This window comes from Oncorhynchus keta, chromosome 2 (genome assembly GCF_023373465.1).
Source record: "Oncorhynchus keta strain PuntledgeMale-10-30-2019 chromosome 2, Oket_V2, whole genome shotgun sequence".
In the NCBI taxonomy this organism is placed as follows: Eukaryota; Metazoa; Chordata; class Actinopteri; order Salmoniformes; family Salmonidae; genus Oncorhynchus; species Oncorhynchus keta.
This window is the reverse complement of record NC_068422.1, coordinates 7,375,103-7,392,268: the sequence shown is the minus strand read 5'-3', so window position 1 is coordinate 7,392,268 and position 17,166 is coordinate 7,375,103. Positions and strand designations below refer to the sequence as shown.

At 48.5% G+C, this 17,166-nt stretch overlaps 1 protein-coding gene across 1 annotated transcript in view; it reads right to left on the bottom strand.

The window, feature by feature from the left end:
- Positions 1-1,956, bottom strand: part of LOC118380780 (protein TANC2-like) — a 159,842-nt gene extending 157,886 nt beyond the window's left edge. Inside the window, exon 1 of the mRNA XM_052471256.1 lies at positions 1,410-1,956. The gene's annotated coding sequence lies outside the window, so the exon portion shown is untranslated. The remainder of the gene's footprint in view (positions 1-1,409) is intronic.
- Between the last annotated feature and the right edge of the window lie 15,210 nt (positions 1,957-17,166).

Below are 17,166 nucleotides of genomic sequence, written 5' to 3'. Positions count from 1 at the left end.
AGTAGCCCGTTACTGCTCCAGTCACCCACCAGCATTCCGTTACTGCTACAGACACCCACCAGTAGCCAGTTACTGCTACAGCCACCCACCAGTAGCCAGTTACTGCTACAGTCACCCAGTTACTACTCCCGCCACCCACCAGTAGCCAGTTAATACCACAGCCACCCACCAGTAGCTAGGTACTGCTACAGCCACCCACCAGTAGCCAGTTACTGCTACAGCCACCCACCAGTAGCCAGATACTGCTACAGCCACCCACCAGTAGCCAGATACTGCTACAGCCACCCACCAGTAGCCAGTTACTGCTACAGCCACCCACCAGTAGCCAGTTACTGCTACAGCCACCCACCAGTAACCAGTTACTGCTACAGCCACCCACCAGTAGCCAGTTACTGCTACAGCCACCCACCAGCATTCCGTTACTGCTACAGACACCCTCCAGTAGCCAGTTACTGCTACAGCCACCCACCCCAGTAGCCCGTTACTGCTCCAGTCACCCACCAGTAGACAGTTACTGCTACAGTCACCCAGTTACTACTCCCGCCACCCACCAGTAGCCAGTTAATACCACAGCCACCCACCAGTAGCTAGGTACTGCTACAGCCACCCACCAGTAGCCAGTTACTACTACAGTCACCCACCAGTAGCCAGATACTGCTACAGCCACCCACCAGTAGCCAGATACTGCTACAGCCACCCACCAGTAGCCAGTTACTGCTACAGCCACCCGCCAGTAGCTAGGTACTGCTACAGCCACCCACCAGTAGCCAGTTACTACTACAGTCACCCACCAGGAGCCAGTTACTGCTACAGCCACCCACCAGTAGCCAATTACTGCTACAGTCACCCATCAGTAGCCAGTTACTGCTACAGTCACACACCAGTAGCCAGTTACTGCTACAGTCACCCACCAGTAGCCAGTTACTGCTACAGTCACCCACCAGCCGCCAGTTACTGCTACAGTCACCCATCATTAGCCAATTACTGCTACAGTCACCCACCAGTAGTCAGTTAGTGTTACAGTCACCCATCAGTAGCCAGTTACTACAGTTACTGAGCCTAAATTCTGATTACAGCTCCAAAGACCTTAGCCTACCTCTTCTCTCTCCTTATAAGCCCAGCTTGCTGTACCAACAATAGCATTCAAGCCTATGACGAATACATCCACTCCACTCCTCCACACTGTCCCCCCAGAGAGGCTGTTAACCAGGGCCAGGCCTGGAACACACCAGGTAAATTACAGCAGAGGTGGTATGGTATATCCTTGTGTATGTAACAATTTCACAAGGATAAATTAAAGGCCTAAATCTAAATCTCTACAAAAATGAACACTCACACAATTAATCAGATACTAACATCCATTCAGATATTTTAATAACCGTGCCCATCCCTAATTGGAGGTGGCTCACCATTCTCAAGTCAGATCCTGCATGATTGTGGAAGGCTGGAATATGGCACCAGTTCCCCTCCTTCTCTGTCCAGTGACACAAACAGATCTTACTCCCTCAACGATGACCCCTTGGTCGGTACCCACACAGCAAGCGGCACAGCAAATCAAGCAGAGGAGGAAAAATAATAACGACTCTCCTCCTCTCCTCTCTTCTTTCAAAGTAATCCTCTACAGGTCTCAGTGTTGCTGACGCCGTTCAGTCAGCTCGATTCAGCCACGGAAAATGATATGGGTTGCAGGAAGCAGATATGGCAGGGTGACAAGAAAAGCGAGAGGAGGAGGAGGAGGACGAAGAAGGCACCCAGGCAGCAGTCACTGTGTCACTAGGGAGAGAGAGAGAGGGACACTGAGATTACATTCTCTCTGATATCTTCACTCATCCTTGGACAGTCGGCCAGCTTTCTCCGTCCAAAAAAATAAGACATTTCCTAAGCAGCAGAGGCAAATACGGGCCAATAGATGGATTGCGAGTTCATTCGTGTCCGTGACCGGCGCTTAGCGAGCAGTGTTATGTATAGATGTGAGAGGCACTGCTAGTTCCACAGGAGCAGGGAGCCCAGGACTCCTCTGTACACCAGCAGATGAATGGCGCAGTGCTGCTGTTGTTATGGCAACCACCGGGGAGGACGGAGAGGGAGGAGGAGGGTATGTAAGAGGGAGGGAAGGAGTGAGTATGGAAAGAGAGAAAAGCATGGAATAAAAGAGGAGGAAGGGAGGGAGGGTCGTATTTAAGTGGCACTGTTTCAGAGTTCACAGTGGTGAGAAGCTTTGAGGACATATCTGGGTAAAAACTAAGGCAGAATCATCTGGGGGGAGACAGGGTCTCTTTATGGATATGTTACTCAATCCCCTCTTGGGCCCGAGACTCCATGCGCCCGCATTTGACCCTTTTTACCCCACAGCCGCAGCCATTTTTATACACTACATGATCAAAAGTACGTGGACACCTGCTTATAAAACATCTCAATCCAAAATCATGAGCATTAATATGGAGTTGGTCCCCCCTTTTCTGCTAGAACAGCCTCCACTCTTCTGGGAGGGCTTTCAATTAGATGTTGGAACATTGCTGCGGGAACTTGCTTCCATTCAGCCACAAGAGGATTAGCGAGGTCGTGCACTGAAATTAGGCCTTGCTCGCAGTCAAAGGTGTTCGATGGGGTCGAGGTCAGGGCTCTGTGCAGGCCAGTCAAGTTTTTCCACACAATCTCGACAAACCATTTCTGTATGGACCTCGCTTTGTGCACAGGGGCATTGTCATGCTGGAACAGGAAAGGGCCTTCCCCAAACTGTTACCACAAGCACAGAATTGTCTAGAATGTCATTGTATGCTGTAGTGTTAAGATTTCCCTTCACTGGAACTAAAGGGCTGAGCCCGAACCATGAAAAACAGCCCCAGACCATTATTCCTCCTCCACCAAACTTTACATTTGGCACTATACCTTAGGCTTGGTAGCGGTCTCCTGGCACCCGCCAAACCCAGATTCGGCCGTCTGGTGAACCGTGATTTCTCACTCCAGAGAACACGTTTCCACAGTCCAATGGTGGCGAGCTTTATACCACTCCAGCTGACGCTTGGCGTTGCGCATGGTGATTTTAGGCTAATGTGCGGCTGCTTGGCCATGGAAATCCATTTCAGGAAGCTCCCAACAAAAAGTTATTGTACTAACGTTGCTTCCAGCAGCAATTAGGAACTCGGTAGTGGGTGAGGACAGAGGATTTTTATGCGCTTCAGCACTTGACGGTCCCGTTCTGAGGTTGTGTGGCCTAACACTTCACGGCTGAGCCATTGTTGCTCCTAGACATTTCCACTTCACTATAACAGCACTTACAGTTGACCGGGGAATAAATTTGACTAACTGACTTGTTGGAAAGGTAGCATCATATGACGGTGCCACGTTGAATGTCACCAAGCTCTTCAGTACAGCTATTCTACTGCCAATGTTTGTCTATGGAGATTGCATGGCTGTGTGCTCTATTTTGAAAGGGTGTCCACATACTGCTGTATATATAGTGTAGATATTCTCTCTTTCTCCTCCTCATCTTTCTTTAGTGTCATGTTTTATCATTGGTTATCATGTCTTGTCTCTTTGCTTTCCCTTCTGTTCGTTTCCCCCTGCTGGTCTTATTAGGTTCATTCCCTTTTTCTATCCCTCTCTCTCCCCCTCCCTCTCTTCTCTCTATCGTTCCGTTCCTGCTCCCAGCTGTTCCTCATTCTCCTAACTCACTCATTTACTCTTTTCACACCTGTCCCCTATTTTTGCCCTCTGATTAGAGCCCTATTTCTCCCCTTGTTTTCCGCTTCTGTCCTTGTCGGATCCTTGTATGATGTTCGCAGTTCTGTGTCCTTGTCTCGCCCTGTCGTGTTTTACCGTCTTCAGATGCTGCGTGTGAGCAGGTGTCTAGGTCTGCTACGGCCGGTGCCTTCCCGAAGCAACCTGCAGTCTATGCTCGAGTCTCCAGTCAGTCCTTTCTACTGACGAGTGGATTTCAGTTTTCCTGTTTTGTTTTCACCTTGATATTTCCAGGATTATCACTTTTGTCAAATACTGGAATAAAGACTCTGTTTTGTTAAGTCGCTTTTGGGTCCTCATTCACCTGCATAACAGAAGGATCCGACCAAGAATGGACCCAGCGACTACGGATTCTCGCAACACTGCCGTCGAGATCCAGGGAGCTATGCTCGGCAGACACGAGCAGGAATTGTCTGCTGCTCGTCATGCCGTTGAGACCCTGGCCGGCCAGGTTTCCGACCTCTCAGGACAGTTTCGGAGTCTTCGTCTCGTGCCACCAGCTACTTCCTGGTCTTCCGAGTCTCCGGAACCTAGGGTTAATAACCCGCCATGTTACTCTGGGCAGCCCACTGAGTGCCGCTCCTTTCTCACCCAGTGTGATATTGTGTTCTCTCTCCAACCCAACACATACTCTGGAGAGAGAGCTCGGATTGCTTACGTCATTTCACTCCTTACTGGTCGGGCTCGGGAGTGGGGCACAGCTATCTGGGAGGCAAGAGCTGAGTGTTCTAACAATTATCTTAACTTTAAAGAGGAGATGATACGGGTTTTTGATCGTTCAGTTTTTGGTAAGGAGGCTTCCAGGGCCCTGGCTTCTCTATGTCAAGGTGATCGATCCATAACGGATTACTCTATAGAGTTTCGCACTCTTGCTGCCTCCAGTGACTGGAACGAGCCGGCGTTGCTCGCTCGTTTTCTGGAGGGACTCCACGCTGAGGTTAAAGATGAGATTCTCTCCCGGGAGGTTCCTTCCAGCGTGGACTCTTTGATTGCACTCGCCATCCGCATAGAACGACGGGTAGATCTTCGTCACCGAGCTCGTGGAAGAGAGCTCGCGTTAACGGTGTTCCCCCTCTCCGCATCTCAACCATCGCCTCCCTCCGGCTCTGAGACTGAGCCCATGCAGCTGGGAGGTATTCGCATCTCGACTAAGGAGAGGGAACGGAGGATCACCAACCGCCTTTGCCTCTATTGCGGTTCTGCTGGACATTTTGTCAGTTCATGTCCAGTAAAGGCCAGAGCTCATCAGTAAGCGGAGGGCTACTGGTGAGCGCTACTACTCAGGTCTCTCCATCTAGATCCTGTACTACATTGTCGGTCCATTTACGCTGGACCGGTTCGGCTGCTTCCTGCAGTGCCTTGATAGACTCTGGGGCTGAGGGTTGTTTTATGGACGAAGCATGGGCTCGGAAACATGACATTCCTCTCAGACAGTTAGGGAAGCCCACGCCCATGTTCGCCTTAGATGGTAGTCTTCTCCCCAGTATCAGATGTGAGACACTACCTTTAACCCTCACAGTATCTGGTAACCACAGTGAGACCATTTCTTTTTTGATTTTTCGTTCACCTTTTACACCTGTTGTTTTGGGTCATCCCTGGCTAGTATGTCATAATCCTTCTATTAATTGGTCTAGTAATTCTATCCTATCCTGGAACGTTTCTTGTCATGTGAAGTGTTTAATGTCTGCTATCCCTCCTGTTTCTTCTGTCCCCTCTTCTCAGGAGGAACCTGGTGATTTGACAGGAGTGCCGGAGGAATATCATGATCTGCGCACGGTCTTCAGTCGGTCCAGAGCCAACTCCCTTCCTCCACACCGGTCGTATGATTGTAGTATTGATCTCCTTCCGGGGACCACTCCCCCTCGGGGTAGACTATACTCTCTGTCGGCTCCCGAACGTAAGGCTCTCGAGGATTATTTGTCTGTTTCTCTCGACGCCGGTACCGTGGTGCCTTCTTCCTCTCCCGCCGGAGCGGGGTTTTTTTTTGTTAAGAAGAAGGACGGTACTCTGCGCCCCTGCGTGGATTATCGAGGGCTGAATGACATAACGGTTAAGAATCGTTATCCGCTTCCCCTTATGTCGTCAGCCTTCGAGATTCTGCAGGGAGCCAGGTTCTTTACTAAGTTGGACCTTCGTAACGCTTACCATCTCGTGCGCATCAGAGAGGGGGACGAGTGGAAAACGGCGTTTAACACTCCGTTAGGGCATTTTGAGTACCGGGTTCTGCCGTTCGGTCTCGCTAATGCTCCAGCTGTTTTTCAGGCATTAGTTAATGATGTACTGAGAGACATGCTGAACATCTTTGTTTTTGTCTACCTTGACGATATCCTGATTTTTTCACCGTCACTCGAGATTCATGTTCAGCACGTTCGACGTGTACTCCAACGCCTTTTAGAGAATTGTCTCTACGTGAAGGCTGAGAAGTGCGCCTTTCATGTCTCCTCTGTCACATTTCTCGGTTCTGTTATTTCCGCTGAAGGCATTCAGATGGATCCCGCTAAGGTCCAGGCTGTCAGTGATTGGCCCGTTCCAAGGTCACGTGTCGAGTTGCAGCGCTTTCTAGGTTTCGCTAATTTCTATCGGCGTTTCATTCGTAATTTCGGTCAAGTTGCTGCCCCTCTCACAGCTCTTACTTCTGTCAAGACGTGCTTTAAGTGGTCCGGTTCCGCCCAGGGAGCTTTTGATCTCCTCAAGAAGCGTTTTACATCCGCTCCTATCCTTGTTACTCCTGACGTCACTAAACAATTCATTGTCGAGGTTGACGCTTCTGAGGTGGGCGTGGGAGCCATTCTATCTCAGCGCTTCCAGTCTGACGATAAGGTCCATCCTTGCGCTTATTTTTCTCATCGCCTGTCGCCATCGGAACGCAACTATGATGTGGGTAACCGCGAACTGCTCGCCATCCGCTTAGCCCTAGGCGAATGGCGACAGTGGTTGGAGGGGGCGACCGTTCCTTTTGTCGTTTGGACTGACCATAAGAACCTTGAGTACATCCGTTCTGCCAAACGACTTAATGCACGTCAAGCTCGTTGGGCGTTGTTTTTCGCTCGTTTCGAGTTCGTGATTTCTTATCGCCCGGGTAATAAGAACACCAAGCCTGATGCCTTATCCCGTCTCTTTAGTTCTTCTGTGGCTTCTACCGACCCCGAGGGATTCTTCCTGATGGGCGTGTTGTCGGGTTGACTGTCTGGGGAATTGAGAGACAGGTTAAGCAAGCACTCACTCACACTGCGTCGCCGCGCGCTTGTCCTAGTAACCTTCTTTTCGTTCCTGTTTCTACTCGTCTGGCTGTTCTTCAGTGGGCTCACTCTGCCAAGTTAGCTGGCCACCCCGGCGTTCGGGGTACGCTTGCTTCTATTCGCCAGCGGTTTTGGTGGCCTACTCAGGAGCGTGACACGCGCCGTTTCGTGGCTGCTTGTTCGGACTGCGCGCAGACTAAGTCTGGTAACTCTCCTCCTGCCGGTCGTCTCAGACCGCTTCCCATTCCTTCTCGACCATGGTCTCACATCGCCTTAGACTTCATTACCGGTCTGCCTTCGTCTGCGGGGAAGACTGTGATTCTTACGGTTGTCGATAGGTTCTCTAAGGCGGCACATTTCATTCCCCTCGCTAAGCTTCCTTCCGCTAAGGAGACGGCACAAATCATCATTGAGAATGTGTTCAGAATTCATGGCCTCCCGTTAGACGCCGTTTCAGACAGAGGTCCGCAATTCACGTCACAGTTTTGGAGGGAGTTCTGTCGTTTGATTGGTGCTTCCGTCAGTCTCTCTTCCGGTTTTCATCCCCAGTCTAACGGTCAAGCAGAAAGGGCCAATCAAACGATTGGTCGCATATTACGCAGCCTTTCTTTTAGAAACCCTGCGTCTTGGGCAGAACAGCTCCCCTGGGCAGAGTACGCTCACAACTCGCTTCCTTCGTCTGCTACCGGGCTATCTCCGTTTCAGAGTAGTCTGGGGTACCAGCCTCCTCTGTTCTCGTCCCAGCTCGCCGAGTCCAGCGTTCCCTCCGCTCAGGCGTTTGTCCAACGTTGTGAGCGCACCTGGAGGAGGGTCAGGTCTGCACTTTGCCGTTACAGGGCGCAGACTGTGAGAGCCGCCAATAAACGTAGGATTAAGAGTCCTAGGTATTGTCGCGGCCAGAGAGTGTGGCTTTCCACTCGTAACCTTCCCCTTACGACAGCTTCTCGCAAGTTGACTCCGCGGTTCATTGGTCCGTTCCGTGTCTCCCAGGTCATCAATCCTGTCGCTGTGCGACTGCTTCTTCCGCGACATCTTCGTCGCGTCCACCCTGTCTTCCATGTCTCCTGTGTCAAGCCCTTTCTTCGCGCCCCGTTCGTCTTCCCTCCCCCCGTCCTTGTCGAGGGCGCACCTATTTACAAGGTACGGAAGATCATGGACATGCGTTCTCGGGGACGTGGTCACCAGTACTTAGTGGATTGGGAGGGTTACGGTCCTGAGGAGAGGAGTTGGGTTCCATCTCGGGACGTGCTGGACCGTTCGTTGATTGATGATTTCCTCCGTTGCCGCCAGGGTTCCTCCTCGAGTGCGCCAGGAGGCGCTCGGTGAGTGGGGGGGTACTGTCATGTTTTATCATTGGTTATCATGTCTTGTCTCTTTGCTTTCCCTTCTGTTCGTTTCCCCCTGCTGGTCTTATTAGGTTCGTTCCCTTTTTCTATCCCTCTCTCTCCCCCTCCCTCTCTTCTCTCTATCGTTCCGTTCCTGCTCCCAGCTGTTCCTCATTCTCCTAACTCACTCATTTACTCTTTTCACACCTGTTCCCTATTTTTGCCCTCTGATTAGAGCCCTATTTCTCCCCTTGTTTTCCGCTTCTGTCCTTGTCGGATCCTTGTATGATGTTCGCAGTTCTGTGTCCTTGTCTCGCCCTGTCGTGTTTTACCGTCTTCAGATGCTGCGTGTGAGCAGGTGTCTAGGTCTGCTACGGCCGGTGCCTTCCCGAAGCAACCTGCAGTCTATGCTCGAGTCTCCAGTCAGTCCTTTCTACTGACGAGTGGATTTCAGTTTTCCTGTTTTGTTTTCACCTTGATATTTCCAGGATTATCACTTTTGTCAAATACTGGAATAAAGACTCTGTTTTGTTAAGTCGCTTTTGGGTCCTCATTCACCTGCATAACATTTAGTCTCAGTAACTTCCTTTCTTCCTCTCTGGCTGGTGGGATTACTTGGGATAGATTAAATAAAGGGATGGGGATGCTCTGTTGTTGCCCTAAAGATATGCAGGAAACATAGACCAATATGTTGATTGAATCTGGTCCTCCGTGACGGTCTAAATTGTAATTCTAGTTGTCTTCACCTCTCTCGCGCTCTCTCTTCTAATGAGGCGTAGACATCATTACAACGTTTTCTGTTCTCATCAGACCTAGCAGACCAAGACAGGCAGACTCATGTATAATCTGTAAAACTCATAACCTGTTATATTAAGCTGGTCCCATCAAAACCTGGAATACTAGCAAACAGTTACAACTACTGAGCTATCTTGGTCATCTAAAGGCAGACGAAAGGCTCCTCGTCTATGACTAATAAGATTCTGTTTGACTATGTATAGCTTATCTGCACCTCAATGGACTTCCATCTCTCAGTCATTGATATTGTGGTATTTCAAAAGACTAACAAATGCCACTTCACATGTCGATGACATACAGTATGTTTCACGTGTTTCCAAAACAGTGAAAAAGAGTTCAGTGGACTTCCGCACCCATACAGTATTGACAAACCCTTAGAGCTTACTGAAGCAGACACAGTGGATGGCATTGTCTGAAAACCACAGGTTTATTTAACTGAAATCTGCTAAACGATAAACACTGTGTGTCCTAGATGGTACCCTATTCCCTATACGCTACTTTTGAGCAGAGCTCTATTGGCAGCGCACGAAATAGGGATTAAGGTGCAAATCTGGATGCAGAGATTTCGTCAGTCAGTATTGGCGTGTTCAGGTCCACTGGTTCTCATGACATTATATTCCTCCTTTTTAATTACCTTCTCATATAGACGTGTCTCTGTTATTCCACCTGTGGAAAGGAGGAGCTGAAAATGTCACATTTCCCTTTGGCGGAACAAATGACTTTACATGTGCGGGAAGGAGGGAGGGTTATTGTTGGTCAAGCAAATTGTAATTGGGGAACGACCGGCCCTGGAAGCTGAACCGGCTAGGTAAAGAGATTTGCAGGGGAGGAGATTGAAATGTATAAATGCCAGTCTCAGAATCAGCCAGACAGAGATATTATATAAATACTATATGTACCACACTCCTAGGCCCAAGGTAGCCCAACAGTACAGTACAGTAATATCTCAGCCACACATCTCTTACTCTTCCCACATTTCACTAGGTTACAGCCTTATTCTAAAATGAACTAAATCGTAAATCGTTCTACACACAATATTTTATTTTTTATTTAACCTTTATTTAATCAAGGGCTTAATGAGCCCCAGTTGTGGGCCAAGGCGGGGCTAATTGGGCTGGTGTGCCACCTGGGATTAACCACATTTTTTTCTCTCTTAAAGGCACAGCTTCAAGCTAACATTTTAGCCCAAAGGACCAAAGGCACACATGCCCAGGTCAAAATGGGATAAAAGGCCCAAATGCCCAGGTCAAAATGAGAAAAAAGGCCCAAATGCCCAGGCCAAAATGGGACTAAAGGCCCAGCGCTGCCCTGGAGAGAGCTTTGATGAGAATTTTTTAAGAAATAGCACAATGTTCAACTTTTGCTCCAGAGACTATATCCAGCCGTGCTACTGGTGATTGAACGGGTTAACAGGTGGTGAATGGAAAATGTCTCCAGGGGTCAGCCCTCACCCAGTCGGACAAAAGGACAGTGGAACTACGGACCTCCAGGCCTCTTATCCTCCATCCCTGCCCGGGTAACACCCATCTCTGCGGGCCTGAGAATAGAGCTTACTCCCTGGAACTACGGACCTCCAGGCCTTCACTCACTGCCCGGGTTACACCCATCTCTCTGGGCATGACTTCCAGCCGGGGACACCCCCCACCTCCACAACCTCGCACACCAGGTGACCCAGGGCACCCACACTTAAGCACCCTTCCTCGGACACTAAAGTATATAGCCCCGCTTTTACGAACCGCGTGCACCTGGTCACCTAAAACGGCCTTCGTGCCCCTGGTCACCCGAAACGATCTATGTGCACCTGGTCAACCAAGACAGCCTTCGTGCCCCTGGTCAGCCAAAACGGCCTTCGTGCGCCTGGTCACCCGAAACGACCTATGTGCACCTGGTCACCCAAAATGGCCTTTGTGCCCCTGGTCACCCGAAACGGCCTTCGTGCCCCTGGTCACCCAGCCGCTTTCCGCTCAGAGACTCCACACACATGGATTACCAGGTGCTGGTGGTACTTTACACCCGGGTCCCCACCTTCTTTAGTCTGCTTTCCCACTCTTTCTCTGGGAACCCCGGACTCTGGCTCCTGGCCCTTCTCTGTGCACCTGGTAACCCGTTAGTAGAGAAGGGGGAAGGCGGAGGAAGGCGCCTTCCGTCCCGACAAAAGCTTGGATCGAGGGCTGACTTTCAATAGATCGCAGCGAGTGAGCTGCTCTGCTACGCACGGAACCCTGACCCAGAATCAGGTCGTCTACGAGTGATTTAGCACCAGGTTCTCCACAAACATGTGGTGCGCATCAGGAGAGGGGCGGCAACTCATTCGGCCACACCCCGGCCCTGTCACAAATGGCCCTACTCACCTGCCAAAAGAGGCAGGCTATCCCGGGCCAACCGAAGCTCCACGGTGCTACGGTATCATTAGGTTTAGTGGGGATTCTGACTTATAGGCGTTCAGTAGCTTCACACCATTGGCTCCTCGGCCAAATGTCTGAACCTGTGGTTCCTCTCATACTGAGCAGGATTACTATTCCTACAACACATCATCAGTAGAGTAAAACTAACCTGTCTCACGATGGTCTAAACCCAGCTCACCTTCCCTATTAGTGGGTGAACAATCCAACACTTGGTGAATTCTGCTTCACAATGATAGGAAGAGCCGACATCGAAGGATCAAAAAGCGGCGTCGCTATGAACGCTTGGCCGCCACAAGCCAGTTATTTCTGTGGTAATTTAATGTTCACTCTCATCGGGCGATCGTTCGATTTAAACCTTCGCAGTTTAGAGCTGTCCAAGTATGCAGGCTTTTTGTTTCATCACAGCCTTTTGTGATTGGACTGATTTCGGCAGAACACTGAATCAGCCGTTCCCAATAACTCTCCCAGCCGGAGCCGGGGCAGCGTTCAGGACATCGTTCTCTGATTGGCCGCCTGTCTAGGTGGACAGGCTTCGTGTCCAAGAGCTCCGCTGCAAGTCATCGAGTCTGGTTCAACCGCCACCACATTTTCATGCTTGGCCAAAAGCCCCATATTTCACATATTCCAGGAACGACTACCCCCTCTCGTTAGCGATCGGTAGCCGTCACCATCAGCAGGACCCTCTTTGCAACGGACCGGTAACGAGGTAGCTCTTGTTTGCATTGTTGTCGACACCTGTAGCAGGTGGACTACAAGGAGGGGTTGAAAGAGCCTTTACTAGAAGGCTGCCTCTCTTACCTCCTTGTGCTAACATGCCAGAGACAGTTTGCTCTACCTCAACCAGAGGCTCGTGGCTAGGCGGAGTTGGGGAGGTTGCCCTCCTTTCCCCCGCCCTTCGTCAGAGCGAGAGACCATAGTTCGCAGACAAAGGTTTCAGGTTAGGGGGGCCTCCGGGTGCTCTGCCGCCGGCGTTGCCAAAGCGCCGGGAGGGCTGGGAAGACATTAAATACTCAACCCGCTTAAAGATGTGAGACCATTTCGGGAAGTCCCGGTTCCTGACTAGCACCATGCATGGAGGGTTTGGGCTAGCCCTCGCCTCCCTACTATGTCCGCCCGAGGCTATCATCTTAGCTTACTCCCCGCGGACCATGGACAACCTCATGTATGCCCCATGTGCTCTGGGTAGGCCCCTAGTGGCGCCCCCTTGGTATGTGTCGTCTAGTCTTATCAATACTTCAATATAAAATAAATGGAAAGTAGTATAAAAAGTAGTATAAGTATAAAGCAGCAATAGACGAGATCTATATAAAAATATATTTAAGATTAGACTAAAATACATCTATTTATTAAGAAGAAAATAGAAAATAATAAAAAATTATATATATATCTATATAAAAAAAAATGGAAAAATATATATATATGTTTTATTATATATATATATATATATATATATATATATATATATATATATACACTTTTTTAAATTAAAATATATTTAAAAAATATATATGTAAAAAATATAAATAACTTTGAATTTTTATTCAAAATTATATTTTTGAACTTATTGTTTTAATTTCCCTTCTGGTCGTACACCTTCCCCCCTACCGGAGGAATCGCGAGAGAGGATAGGAGCCAAAATTTGGGACCTCTAGCCCCAAGGGAAGTATTTTTTTATATTTTTCTTTTTAAATTCAGAAATTGGTAGATAAAATGAGAGTGCCCACTTTTTCTTTTCGCTCCAGAGACTAAGGGTAACCGTGGGCCTGGTGATTGAATGGGTTACCAGGCCCCGATTTTTTTAAACGGTTTTAAATGCATTTAGGGGAAATCCAGACCTCAATGCCCACTATGTGACCACCATACTACGGGCCCAAATCAATGGGGGCCGGCATTAGTGATTTATGGAGGTTTTTAGAAAGAAAACATAGTCTGTCAGTGTCCACATACTTTTGGCCTGGTGATTGAATGGGTAACCAAAATTTCAAAATAATATTTGATAGATATAGGGGACATCAAGACCTCTATGCCCACTATGGAACCACCATACCATGGGCCCAAATTAATGGGTCTGGAATTAGTGATTTATGGAGGTTTGGAAAAGAAAGTCCCCACTTCTCAGAAATCAGGCTGTTTGACTGTGGGCCTAGTATTATTTTTGGGTAACCAAGACTAGATTTTCAAAAAGGTTTTAAATGCATTTAGGGGGCATACAGACCTCGATGCCCGCTATGCAACCATCCCACTACTGGGAAAAGTCACTGGAGGGCACCAATTGTCAATTTATGGAGGTTTTAAAAAATCTTCTGAAAAACAAAGTCCAAGCTTTGTTTGGCTGTGGACCTGGTGATTGAACGGGTTACCAGTGTATGATGGGGGGAGGGGGGGTGGCTCCTCCTATGGGGTCTCCCTAACCCGTGTCCATACACCCCATAGGGGGGCCCCCACCAAGGTCACCTGGTAACCCAATTTAATTCAAGTCCAGCATGTGTACCTGGTGGTTGAACTGGTTACCAAGGGGGCTCCATATCTCCATTTCTCTGGGCTTACTCTCTCTACCCTGCCTGCCCTCTATCTCAGCCTGTGACTTCAGCTCGGTGCACCTGGTACCCCATAACACCCTGGTCATTAAGACTCCAGGCCTCCATACATTCTCAACCGTGACCAAATGACACACAAAGACAAGGATGAAATTCAAATAACTGTTCTTTATTTATCAGTGAATCATGGATTGATTTGTCCCTCAATTAGTGACCCCGCCCGGCTGGCATTACGAGGCAAATTATGGTACCGGTAGTACCGTGCCTGCGTTTCCAGAGAATGGCACATATGGTCAGCCACAGTTCCCCGGTCTGTAACTGAGCCTTGATTAAAGTTCAATGTAGCAACGCTTTGTCAAATTGTACCGAAGGTCACTTTACTTCCAATGCCGAACTTTCACAGAGATTGCTGTACAGTTGACCGCAGGACGTGAAAAAAAAAGTGCTGTGTCTGAGGTGAATCCACTCAGATGAGGCCTGATCTGATGGAATCGTTTAAGCCAAGTGTATTCCTCCTCACATAAACAATTCTGCAATCACCGAAGCTATAGTTAGTTTTGTGGCTTGAAACGCACATCTGATTAACCCCCACTTTCCGGGGTTACTTCAGAAAACTCCCTCTCACTGAACATGGTGACTGGGGATCATCGAGTTCCATTAAATATGGCCAAACGGCTGGACATGAGAGCCTAAAACCTAAGTCTGTCAGCAAAGGTGGCTCGGACCTCCAGCCTACTGAGAACCGAAGGAATAGCTTGATTACTTAGCTCGACAAACCGGCTTCACTCTGCAGCGCTGAGCACCTCGCAAAATTTTGCCCTGTGCGTTGCCTGGCTCTGCCGCGAATCCCTGTCAATCTTTTCCAAGCAGATTAACACCTTTCGAATTCCACTGGCTTTAGCCTACAGACTATGCAGCCGTAACTGAATAAGATCATTTCGGAAACTTCGAACATGGACTCGGTACATTTTTAACGTGGATGGTGCCAAACCACGGTCTTCACATAGGCCATACCACTCAGACACACGTCTGTAGTCATCCAGAGCACACAGTCCTTCATCGGCCTTGCTCTTTGACATATGGCGGAGGAATTCCCGTACTCGGGATAGACTGGTGCGGCTATTGTCAATTCGTTTAACTGAAGGGTTTTAACCCATAGCAAAGTGTTCAAATTCAGTCAACATTCCATTACTCCAACCTTCAATTCTGGACGACACACCGCCACCTTCATCACTCTCGCTCTCCATGGAAGTCGCCCCGACGCAGCCTTGCTCCCTCGGTTCCGAGCATGGTTCAACACCGATCTGAATGGTTGGCTGCACCGCCGCAGTCGCCGCCACCTGCTCACTCTTGTCCACCAGCTGCTGCTCCACGGACAACTCACTTTCAACACACTGCAAAAACCCAGGGTTCTCCCAGGGCTCCAGCCGCGGTACAACACCATTGTTAGGCTGCATATACTGCCCTGATTCGGGTTGCTGTCACTCAGTCGAACACCGGCTAGATCGCATAGCACGCTTCCATTCTATAGTATCAGAATTAAGTGCATGGCCAGGGCCAAGGATGAAGAGAGACACTCAAGTGTTTTAGTACTATATCTCTTGACACAATGATGAAACTAATCATGGCCTCTAAACCCTCAAGCTGCATACTGGGCCCTATTCCAACTAAACTACTGAAAGAGCTGCTTGCTGTGCTTGGCCCTCCTATGTTGAATATAATAAACTGCTCTCTATCCACCGAATGTGTACCAAACTCACTAAAAGTGGCAGTAATAAAGCCTTTCTTGAAAAAGCCAAACATTGACCCAGAAAATATAAAAAACTATCGGCCTATATCGAATCTTCCATTCCTCGCAAAATTTTTAGAAAAAGGCTGTTGCGCAGCAACTCACTGACTTCCTGAAGACAAACAATGTATACAAAATGCTTCAGTCTGGTTTTAGACCCCATCATAGCACTGAGACTGTGGTAAATGACCTTTTAATGGCATCAGACCGAGGCTTTGCATCTGTCCTCGTGCTCCTAGGCCTTAGTGCTGCCTTAGTGCTGCTTTTGATACCATCGATCACCACATTCTTTTGGAGAGCTTGGAAACCCAAATTGGTCTACCCGGACAAGTTCTGGCCTGGTTTAGATCTTATCTGTCGGAAAGATATCAGTTTGTCTCTGTGAATGGTTTGTCCTCTGACAAATCAACTGTACATTTCGGTGTTCCTCAAGGTTCCGTTTTAGGACCACTATGGTTTTTACTATATATTTTACCTCTTAGGGATGTCATTCAAAAACATAATGTTAACTTTCAATGCTATGCGGATGACACACAGTTGTACATTTCAATGAAACATGGGGTGAAGCCCCAAAATTGCCCTTGCTAGAAGCCTGTGTTTAAGACATAAGGAAGTGGATGGCTGCAAACATTCTCCTTTTAAACTCGGACAAAACAGAGATGCTTGTTCTAGGTCCCGAGAAACAACGAGATATTCTGTTGAATCTGACAATTAATCTTAATGGTTGTACAGTCGTCTCAAATAAAACTGTGAAGGACCTCTGCGTTACTCTGGACCTGATCTCTCTTTTGACGAACATATCAAGACTGTTTCAAGGACCGTTTTTTTCCATCTACGTAACATTGAAAAAATCAGAAACGTTCTGTCCAAAAAGGATGCAGAAAAGTTAATCCATGCTTTTGTTACTACTAGTTTGGACTACTGCAATGCTCTACTTTCCGGCTACCCCGGATAAAGCACTAAATAAACTTCAGTTAGTGCTAAATACGGCTGCTAGAATCCTGACGAGAACCAAAAAATGTGATCATATTACTCCAGTGCTAGCCTCCCTACATTGGCTTCCTGTCAAGGAAAGGGCTGATTTCAAGGTTTTACTGCTAACCTACAAAGCATTACATGGGCTATCGCTCTGATTTGGTCCTGCCGTACATAACTGCACGTATGCTACGGTCACAAGTTGTAGGCCTCCTAATTGTCCCTAGAATTTCTAAGCAAACAGCTGGAGGCAGGGCTTTCTCCTATAGAGCTCCATTTTTATGGAATGGTCTGCATACCCATGTGAGAGACGCAAACTCGGTCTCAACATTTAAGTCTTTACTGAAGACTCATCTCTTC